Source organism: Macrobrachium nipponense, chromosome 2, assembly GCF_015104395.2.
Source record: "Macrobrachium nipponense isolate FS-2020 chromosome 2, ASM1510439v2, whole genome shotgun sequence".
In the NCBI taxonomy this organism is placed as follows: Eukaryota; Metazoa; Arthropoda; class Malacostraca; order Decapoda; family Palaemonidae; genus Macrobrachium; species Macrobrachium nipponense.
Window position 1 is genome coordinate 170,382,485 of NC_087201.1, and position 12,352 is coordinate 170,394,836.

A 12,352-nucleotide genomic window follows, 5' to 3' on the forward strand; every position below is an offset into this window, starting at 1 on the left:
CTTGTTAAAACTTATAAATAGAGCGTATAACGATAATCCTAGGTAATATCAGCGCATTTGCAATGAGAGCAACTGGACTGTCTTTCCTGGGTTTTCATAATTGCGCTAATTAGAGGCTATAAACACTATTTGATACTGATGAATTTTCTTGTTTTCACTTCCCAAATACATTCGGTTAGTTCTCCTTTTATGTTATACTGATGTTGAACTCTCAAATAAAATAAATAGAAATAAAAATAGAAAATCTACGTTTACGAAGTATTCACATCGAAAACCATATTTGACAGATAAAGAATTATATACATTAGATATAATCTATCAAATTTTAAAATGTCACTAGTTTTGCCATTGCAATATATGTCACAAAAGATCTTCTGTACAAAAGTATGAGGCAGAGAACATTATAAATTACACGAAGATACATATTGCTCCGTATTCTTAACAATTTACAATAGATATCAAGTTAAATATACTCTAATCTTATGTGTTGTGAGCATGGATTAAAAAAATACCATGTAACTTTGAAGATATAGTTTACCTCCGTGTGAAAATGTGTTAATGCATTCATTGAAAAACAGATTGACTAAAGCAAAATCAATGCAAAGAAATCAAAAAAACCGTTGATAACAACGAACTTCCCTCTTTTCAAAGTTAAACGGAACCGCTCACAAATAGGACTTTCACAAGAGCTGGACATAATATACATATATAAAAAAAAATTTATATTCCGCCATCTTGCGTTTCCCTTTGTGAATTAACGAGGCGAGGATGAAGTGACCGTTACGTAACCACGGATACCAACGAGCTGTAACTGTATACCCTCCGAATTACGAAGGAACACCACTGTCGAAATGGGCATAAAGTCGTCTTGGCATACAAGATCCTGCGGAAGCGGAATAGAGAAATGCTGAATACAATAATGCATTTGACGTCTAGTGCCCGTTCCTTATCGCGCTCCTGATTGCTGTTGATAAGGCCCTCACAGGCCTTGGAAACTCTCATTCTCTAGAAAGAGAATCTGTAGGCAGGATGTATGTTCCACTTCTCCTGATGGATACTTTTTCAGCCCTGAGATAGGTTTATCAACAGCCAATCAGGAGTGTCGTAAGGGAATGGCCTAGACATCAAATGCACGTTATATTATTATTATTATTATTATTATTATTATTATTATTATTTATTATTATTATTATTATTTACGTCTTTCATAAGTACCTGCGAGAGAGGTGATATCAAAAATCCGCCCTTTGTGAACTCTTAGAAGAGAAGAGAGTTCCCAGCTTGTGATTGGGCTATCAACAGCAATTCAGGAGCGTTCGCTAAAGGGGACGGACAAGACGTCAAATGCACGGTTGAGTGCAATCATACTGTAGTAAGGAGAAAATCTATCAGAATAGGCTATATGTGATCTTACGTAAATAACTCGTACGAGCCTGAAACTGAATCGTTATTTATAATCTCTAAACAAACAGAATAATAATTCAATCACGTGCGGAATTGGTATCTGAAAATTAATTTCCACATTGTGTAAATACGAAAGAAACGTATTCCCGGAATAAGCAATTATTCGTTGACCATTCGAAGGAGAAATTTTATCTTTCAATCATAGAAAATAATTACAAAATAGCTACAAACACAATTTTTTTTTTATTGGGAGCAAAAGCTGAAATGGGAATAAAGTAATATAAAAAGGCACCATATCATTGTCGAATGTAAAAGAAACTTAGGGGTTTGTGGTTAGTGAAGGATTAAAAAAAGGGATCTCACTTTAGTAAGATTACCTTGACTAAAAAACATGAAAAAAAAAAATATCCATGAATGCTTTGGACATTTTAACAAGACCCTCCTGCCGAGGGAAAACATTTTGGCAAGCCATGAACGTATTGTACATAAAAAAGAATAAATGTTATGCACTGAGGCGGGAGATGAGAGACCATTTACTTCAAAACTGGTAGTAAAGGAATTGAAAATGCACTTGAACAAATGGGAATTACTTGATAACAGAGAGAGAGAGAGGAGAGACCTGAGAGGAGAGAGAGAGAATTGAGAGAGAGAGAGAGAGAGAGAGGGTGTTAATTGGACACTGATTATTATTATCATCATCATTAATGATAAAGAGGCGACGAAAATCGCCTCCAGTTGATAACAAGGTAATAAAAAGATTAATTGCAATGGTAATTATTTCCTTACATCAAACGTTTTAACAGTCTTAATAATATATGTAAATTCTGACAACTAATTGTATGACTTAATGAAGGAGAGATTATTATGTATTGCAAACGAGTCTCTTCGTTTGAGAAACCATAGTGGAGTTTTGCTCATGACTGAGGGACGTCAGTGGGAGAAATTCAAACCGTCCATGCCCAGTATAGTTATTATTGATTGCCACTAATAGCTAGATGGTAATATAATAGGCTGGTTTACTTTCATAATCATTTTCGCATTAAGAATATGAACTCGCATTGCCAGAAGTTGATTACGTGAATAATAAAATAATAATAAAATTAATAATAATAATAATAATAATTAATAATATAATAATAATAATAATATAATAATAATAATAATAATAACAATAATAACTGCCAGTGAAATGTCACCCATAATGATAGCAATACTAGCAAGATTCCCAATGTCCCTGAAAAGGAATCTGGAATAACAGAGGATGGAACTAGATCCAGGGACAGCAGAAGAGGTGCTCCTAGAAACCAGCACACAACAGTTAGAAAAGTGATGGATCTCCTAAGGAGGTAGGATTTTAACCAGAATCCCCCACACTAAAAAAAAACATCCCAATAAAATAGGATGGATGAAGACAAAAAAAATGATGAAAATAATAATAACCACACTTCATTCCAATTTCATGGAATGAAATAACTGTGGGTATTCAGATAAACATCTCGATATATATACAAAAAATGAGACGAATTGTGGCAATGGCCAAAGGTTTAGATAAAACAAGAATTATTTTCTCCATTCATAAAATTGTTGGAAATATCGGAGTCAAGAATTTCCTGATATATAGAAAATTAAAATATTCATAGCGAAAATCTTTTTCTTTGTAAATATGTAATTATAATATTACATTACAACCAGAATGCAGACATAAATGATTGTTAAATATTCGCATAGCAAAATGTTTCTTCTATTCAGGAATTATTTAAAATGGCGAGCAGATATGGACAATCACTAATAAAAGTCAAGGAATATATATATATATATATATATAATATATAATATAATATATATATAGATATATATATATATGTGTGTGCTCCACAAGGCACTCGGCTATCCTTCCGTATGTGGTACCTTTTCTGGAGCCTTGTGTGGTGTGTGTGTTTGGGGTGTGTGTGGTGACTAGCTATCTCTCTATTAAGATACACACACACATACACACACCCACACAGTATATAATTATATACATACACATACATATAGATATATATATAATTATATATATATATATAGATGATATAATCTATATATATATATATAATATAATCTATATATATAGATATACATACATATATTATATCGTATATATATATATATATATAATATATATATATATATATAATTATTATATATATCTATAATATATATGTATGTATATAAAGTAATATATATATATATAATTATATATAATATAATGATATATAACAATAATATATATATATATATATATAAAATATATATATATATATTATATATATATACATATATTATATAATATATATATATACATAAATAGACAGAGAGAGAGAGAGAGAGAGAGAGATGAGAGAGAGGGAGAGAAAGAGATGAGAGAGAGACCTAAGAGAGAGAGAATTGGCCACACGACAAGGGAAAAATTTTTTCCACCTAAAGATATCTCTCCATTATTCAATGTATATCACAATTTATATCCTGGATTCAACTCAAGGATGATGTTATATCTGTTGAAAAAGTATGAATCTCTCCATGTTTTTAGGCAGGGAATAAAAAAAAAATGCAAAGTTACCAAAAGAACTATTCTGGTTGATAAGTACCTCTTATCTAATATTACATGAGGTAGAAACCGTACAAAAAGTTTTAAGAGCAGAGAGCAGGTAAACACAAGAACAGAGGAAAGTCATATAATGCTAATGGGATAATCAAGAGGCAAAATGAGACAAATATGGACAAAGAATCTCTATCTCCTCCTCTCTCTCTCTCTCTATGTCTCTCTCTCGTTCGCTATATAGAATATATATATATATATATATATGAGATATATATTATATATATATAATATATATAGATTATATATTATAAAAATAATATATTATATTATAATATATATATATATATATATATATAAAATATATATATATTTATATATATAATATCTATATAGATATATATATATATAATATATCTTATATATAAGATTATATATATATATAAAGAGAGAGAGATGAGAGAGAGAGAGAGAGGATAGTATATACCACAAATACAAAGATGAAAATTCCAAAACTTTCATTGATTTTACTTCGTTGAAACTTATTAGCATTTTAGGAAAAAACACTATACGAAGGAAACTTATTCGTAATGGTAGGCAATGTTTAATGGCACTAAAAAATAACATTTAAGAAGAAAATACGTTTCTAATGAGAAATATAATTTTCTCTGACAAGGGAAAGAAAACATTTCCTGAATTAGCCTTCTGTCCGAATATACCCATTTTATAACTCCATATATCCTGTTACAAGTGAAAGAAAGAGGAGGATGTATAACAAATTACAATTTAAATGGAGAGGAAGTGTAAACAATTAAAAAAAAAAAAAAAAAGTCAGGGACACGCTCCATTATGCAAGACGCAATCACACACGTTGATTTTCAGGAAGCATTTGACTAAATAATCCCAGACCGGAGCCTTATTTACACACAGCGCACCTACCCGGAAAACATTCGGCAGATTGTGATGTTTTTCGTAAAGCGGAGGGGGGGAGAGGGGGGGGGGGGGATTAAAAATAGTATGCGCAATTAGGAAGCAAAAAGCTCAGTCCCCGAAAAATTAGCATGATTAGGGGATAGGGACAGAGGAAGGGAATTCGCTGTCTTCTGCTTGGGCTAAGCGTTAATGCGCTTGCAAATTACTCTCTTCCTCGTGAATATACTCGTTAGCTGAGATACTGGAGCAGTGAAGCGTAAGTTGAGAGAGAGAGAGAGTGGAGAGAGAGTGAATGGATTATCACTCATACACCATAGGTTTCCAGATACTCAAAATAATGATGATTAAAATCTACAATGAATGGGGGCAGAGGGGGGGGCAAGAAGGAGGGAAGGGTGGGAGAGAGAGAGAGAGAGAGAAGAGAGAGGAGAAGAGACGAGAGAGAGAGGATTATCATATTACACCAGCTACTCCCGCACACGCGAAGTTAGATGATGATTAAATCTACAAGAATGGGGCGTAAGAGAGAGAGAGAGAGAGAGAGATGAGAAGGAGAGAGAGCGAATTTCCTAAGGTGAATATGAGTAATTATTCGTTAGCTCTTCCCATCACAGTGGGGCATTATAATGGATTATTGAAATACTCTGAAGGACAGAGAGAGAAAGAGAGAGAGAGAGAGAGAAGAGAGAGAGAGGGAGTGAGAGAGAGAGAAGATGGTTACATTTTATAAACGGTCAATAAAGTTCATGATCATTAGCCTCTACGCACACTGCATGATAATGATTATTGAAACCACTCCTGACGACCCACAGTTGAAATTTGTTGTCACGGCATGAGGAGAGAGAGAGATGAGAGAGAAGAGAGAGAGAGAGGAGAGAGAGAGGAGATTATCCAGAAAGGCAACCCACGTCATGGTACATACAAAATTGTCACGCGTAAACATGATTCCCCAGTACACAAGTACATTAATGACTAATCGACAAGCATTAGACAATATACAGGCGTGAGGAAGTTCCATCACTTAAAAACAAGCCAGAAATAATTCGCAATAGAAATGACAAGAAGCGAGACGGGAATATAATCAAACAGTCACATGAATTCGGACGCACATGTCTACACTTATAGCATAAAGTCCGACGCTCCAAAAATGGGAGCTTGGAATTATGAGGAAGTCGCTGGGAATAAATTTTCAGTGAGTATGGACACCTATTATTTATATTTTCCGTATATAATTAATGTTATTCGCGCGATAATTTATTTAGGGTTATACTCTGTGATATTTGCCCGATCTATTTATTGCCAGGGTTTTAGTATAATTTGCGTCCCATATTTATGGATAGATCTTAAATTAATCTCTCATTATTCATGCATATGTTGACATTTAGACAGATAGAGGGTGGGATGAGTAGAGAAACCATCACGTTGGAATAAAACAGACAAATTTATGGAAGATTCTGTCAGGATGAAAACGTTAAAAGGGTTTTCATCTGACTAATTGCCAGCTAGAAATTATCGATACTGCATACACAGACTTAATAAATTGATGATAAGGAGGCCTTGAATATACGATTAAATATGGTTATAGGAGTACGAAAATATTCTCCAACTATATGAAATAAAGTTATATGACATATAACAGTCATATGAAAAGACCAAGCTTCCCCAACTCATAATTTTGATCCTTGTGAATCGACGCTAAATATCTTTAAAAAAAAAGACACATATTTGAACAGATTCAGTGAAAGACCTATCCTCCAATATGCCATTGGAGTTAAGTGAAATATAACTAAAACATTGGTAGCTGCCACTCAACCTTTGTTATTTATCGCCTGGTAAAATATTCACTGGGACTAAGATTACTGGTACTTCCTGTTTGGCAAGTAGGGGCAGTGCATGAATGACAACCAGTGCGTACAGAATGCCCGGTTGTCATTATCATTATAAAAAAAGTATAGGAGATAATATCCTCAGAACAATAATAATATTATTAGGCATTTCAGTAAAAAAAGGTACCGTGGTTGTAATATACAATATAGTTTCTTGACCAGGAGAAAAATGACAAGCTTTATCGAGAGTATATAATTTGAATTAATGAAAAAATGAATAAGGAGAAATATAACTATCATAATAGTGGAGAAAGATCAATTAGTCATAAGTAATAATACCCTCTAAATTGAAATATAATTTGAAAAATACGTGAAGGCTTAGAACATTCATAAGAGTCACCTAACAGCTAATTAGAAAAATTAAGATATAATTTTGCGGTGTTTTTTAAAGGGAGTTTTACAATTGCACAGCTAAAGTTAGAACTAGCTAAATTTCATGAAAAGAATTGAAAAAATAAGCTTTTCAGAGAATAATGTCTTAATTTTTTTAGATTTTTGTCTCCTTTAGATTTACTTAAAAGTGCACAAGCTAAAGTGAAAAATAGCTAAAATTCGTGAAAGGACATAAAAAAAAAAAAACGCTTTTAGGAAAATTTTTCTTAAGAGACCACTGTAAAGGTCTTCAGGCTCTCCAAAATAAATTTCCAAAATCAAAATTCCATACCTCCTTTACAGATTCGTATAATCTCAATAAATGTCCTAAACGTTGATTGGCCTTGTTAGTTATATTCCAACTCTTAATACTCACACACTTGATGAAAGACATTGGAAAGTAAATAATAAAATTCTGTGCCATATGTAGCAAGCCTAAATCATGAGTAGCGTAGAGAGAGCGAGAGACGAGAGAGAGAGAGAGAGAGAGAGAGAGAGAGAGAGAGAGATTATACAAAAAAGCAGCTCAATACGATTTCTATCTCCATGCCTACTAAAAAGCAGGCTCCATTTTTGGATGCAATATACAGCTAGTAATGGAAGACTCCACATTCAATGGGAAAGTCATCTGCATGCAGATTGATTAAAAGATTTTATTATGGTACAGAGAAAATTCCTGTGAATTTCAACCCAAAATATCTGCTCGTCAAATAAAAATAAAAACAAAAGAGTTGTTCAATAATGGTATTCATCTTTGAGGTTTAATAATGAGAAATTGATATAATTTAATCTATGGCAGCTTTCTGGTAAACCTAATTAATATTCTGTGAATCTATAATTAACAATAATGTTGAAATAAGACGTGTGGTCTAATGACGATTTGCGGTCATATAGAAAATTTTACCAAGAGACTTAAATACCATATGCATTATTATACAGAATGTATGCGTAAAAATTATAAATAGAGTATAAAGATAATCTTAGAATATCAGCGTCATTTGCATATAGATGAGAGCAACTTAACTATCTTTCCTGAGTTTCAGATATTGAGGCTATAACAATATGGATACTATGAATTCTGTTTTACTTACCCAAATTACATTCCAGTTTCCTTGTATGTTGACTGATGAACTCTCAAATGAAAATAAATAAATAAAAATAGAAAATATATGTTTACTGAAGGTATGTCATCGAAAACAATATTTGGACAGGTATAAAGAATTATATACATTAGATATAATCTATCAAATTTTAAAATGTCACTAGTTTTGCCATTGCAATTTATATCACAAAAGATCTTCTATACAAAAGTATGAAGCAGAGAACATTATAAATTACACGAAGATACATATTGCTCCGTATTCTTAACAATTTGCAATAGATTATCAAGTTAAATATACTCTAATCTATGTGTGGAGATGGATGAAAAAAAATTACATGAACTTTGAAGATATAGTTTACCTCCGTGTGAAAATGTGTTAATGATAATGTTTCGACTCTCCTGTTTGTTTGTTTGTTTGTTTGTATGGTGTTTTTACGTTGCTTGGAACCAGTGTTTATTCGGCAACAGGACCAAAGGCTTTTACGTGACTCCGAACCAGTCGAGAGTGAACTTCTATCACCAGAAATTACAGATCTCTCACTCGCAATGTAACGCCCGAGATTAGAGTTCGCAGCCACGACGTGGCACGCCAACAACCATACGACACGCCACTGTGGGTAGGTGAACATCCATTGTAATTGAACAATATGTATGTATCCCTGCATTGCATTCAAATAAATTACACCGAAGGGTTTCACTTTGACTAATTTCATAGATTATTTAAGCATTGCACTAACCAGTTTCTTATTATAAAAAAATTTATTTATTATATATAAGAAATCTAAAATTCTTGGACAGGAAAGTATAATAAAATATAATAAATAAAAAGTCAACGAAGGCCATTTTAACTAACACCACCGAGGTAAAAAAAAAAAAAATTTTTTTTTTTTGTATGAAAACGTCATAGAGAACTTAGTTGGACGGCTATAAAAGTGGCAGTAATTATAAAAAACGATTACTTAAAGCAAAATCAATGCAAGTGATCAAAAAAAAAAAACCGTTTGATAATAAACGAACTTCCCTCTTCAAGAAACGAAGCTCACAAATACGACTTTCACAATAGTGGACATAACTATACATATATATTATATATATATATATATCTATATATATATATATAATATATATATATATCTATATATCTATATTATATATATATAAAAATATATATGCCACCATCTTGCGTTTCCCTTTGTGAATAACGAGGCGAGGATGAAGTGACGTACGTACCCACGGATACAAAGAGCGGTAAACGGATACCCCTCGAATTACAAAGGAACACACTGCCGAAATGGCATAAAGTGGTCTGCATACAAGATCGTGCGGAAGCGGAATAGAGAAATGCATGATCATAAGTAGATTTACCATCAACCGTGCATTTGACGTCTAGGCCTGTTCCTTATGACGCTCCTGATTGGCTGTTGATAGCCTATTCACAGGCTTGGAAACTCTCATCTCTCGAAGAGAGTTCATGTAGGGCAGGATAGGATGTTATGTTTCCAGTCTCCTGAGGGATACTTTCCAAACCCTGAGATAGGCGTATTCAACAGCCAATCAGTGAGCGTCGTAAGGGGACTGGTGCGGTCTGTAAATAGATGCTGATCATATTATATCATTAATGATTAAAGAGGCGACGAAACATTCGCCTCCAGTTGAAAACAAGTCTAAAAAGATTCATGGTACTGGTTAATAATTCCCTTACATCAAACGTTTTGTACCGTCTTATATTATATCGTAACTTTTGACAACTAATTGTATGGACTCAATGAAGGATAGTTTAGATGTATTGCAAACGAGTTCTCGCGTGAGGAACCTAAGGAGTTTGGTCATGAAGAGGTGATGTCAGTGGGGAGAAATTTCATACCGTCCATCCCAATATAGTATATTGATTGCCGCAATACGCCAGTGGTAATATAATAGGCGGGTTCCTTTCATAATCATTTTTTAGCATTCAGAATATGAACTCGCATCTGCCAGAAGTGATCGTGAATAATAATAATAATAATATAATAATAATAAAAATAATAATAATAATAATAATAAATAATAATAATAAATAATAATAAGAATAAGGCATGATTCAGTGGCAAAAGCCCTCCACTGGCTATGCAAGAACATCAGTCTACCTTGCAGAATAAGTGGTACGAGCACCAAACCGAGGGAGTAATAGAAAACGATCACGCAAAGATCCTCTGGGACTATGGTATCAGAACGGATAGGGTGATACGTGCAAAATAGACCAGACGTGAATGTTGATTGACAATCAGAGAAAGTACACCACTGAGTCGCAATACCATGGGACACCAGAGTGAAAGAGAAAGAGAGGGAAAAAATGGATAAGTATCAAGATCTGAAAAAATAGAAATAGAAGGAGATGCGGATATGCAGTGGAATCGTACCCATATCATAGGAGCAATATGCACGAACAAGATCCCGAAAGGAATCTAGAAAAACTAGAGGCTGAAGTAGCTCAGGAGGATGCAGAAAGTGCGATCCTACGAAACGGCACACATAGTAAGAAAAGTTGATGGACTCTAAGAGTCAGGAGCAACGGAACCACACATAAATACAACCAGTCGAAGTGGAGGATCTGTGTGATAGAGCAAAAAAAAAAAAAATAATAATAATAATAATAATGGAGTTTGATAGAAAAATGCGCGTAGCAACATACAAAAGGGCATGAGTAACAAGAAAACGAAGGGATAAAGCTACCAGGATGGGAGCAACATCAAACACATAGATGAGACTGGATACAAATACCTGGGAAAATGGAAGGAGGGATAATAAAACATCCAAAGAGATGAAGGAAACGTATTAAGAAAGATGATATGCAGAGGAATCAAGGCGATTATCAAGTCCAAACTCAACGCCGGAAAATATGAAAAAAAGCATGAAAACACATGGGCAGTGCCAGATAATCAGATAAAGCGCAGGAATAGTGGAATGGACGAAGGCGACTTCGCAGAATAGATCAGAAAACCAGGAAATATGACAATACACAAAGCACTACACCCAAGAAGTAAATACGGACAGACTATACATAAAGATAGAAGTGAGGAGGGGAGAGGACTACTAAGCATAGGAGGACTGTGCCAACATCGAGGAACCGCGCATGGGGGCAATATCTGAAAAACCAGTGAAGACGATGGCTAAAGAGTGCAGGTAAGAAGGACTAATAAAAGTAGACGTAAGACCCAGAAATATACAGAGACAGGAGAATGACAAACAGAACAGAGGACGGCACAATCAAACCAATGCACGACAATCATGAGACAGACTAAAGAAACTACAGCGACGACACGTGGTAAATGGTACAGAGGAGAGCTAAGAAGGAAAACTGAAGGGAATAGATAACAGCGGCACAAGATCAGGCTAAGAAACAAGATATGATTCAAAGAACGATAGACGGAAATAACATCTCTCCATAGTAGGGAAGTGCAATACGAAAAAAGAAAACCATAAACCAGGTAATCAACGAAGCCGGCACTGCACAGAACCAGTACAAAAAGAGGCATGATTCAGTAGCAAAAGCCCTCCACTGGAACCACGAACACCAACCTGGAGAGTTGATAGAAACGACAGCAAAGATATTCTGGGATTATGGTACAGAAACAGATAGGGTGATACGTGCAAATATCCAGGACGTGACGTTGATGACAAAGTCAAGAAGAAAAGTTCATCAATGATGTAGCAATACCATGGGACACCGAGTTGAACGAGAAAGAGAGAGAAAAAAAGGGAAAGTATCAAGCTCTGAAAATAGAAATAAGAAGGGATATGGGATATATGCCCAGTGAAATCGACCCAGAATCATAGGAAGCACTAGGCCAATCCCAAGATCCCTGAAACGGAATCTAGAAAAACTAGAGATGAAAGTAGCTCCAGGACTCATGCAGAAGAGGTTACCTAAGGAGGCAGGATCGCACCCGGAACCCCACACTATAAATACCACACAGTCGAATTGGCAGACTGTGATAGAGCAAAAAAAAAAAAAAAAATAAAAAATTAATACAATACTAATCATAAAAGTCCAGTGGAAATTGCACCCATAATGATAGCAATACTAGGCACGATCCC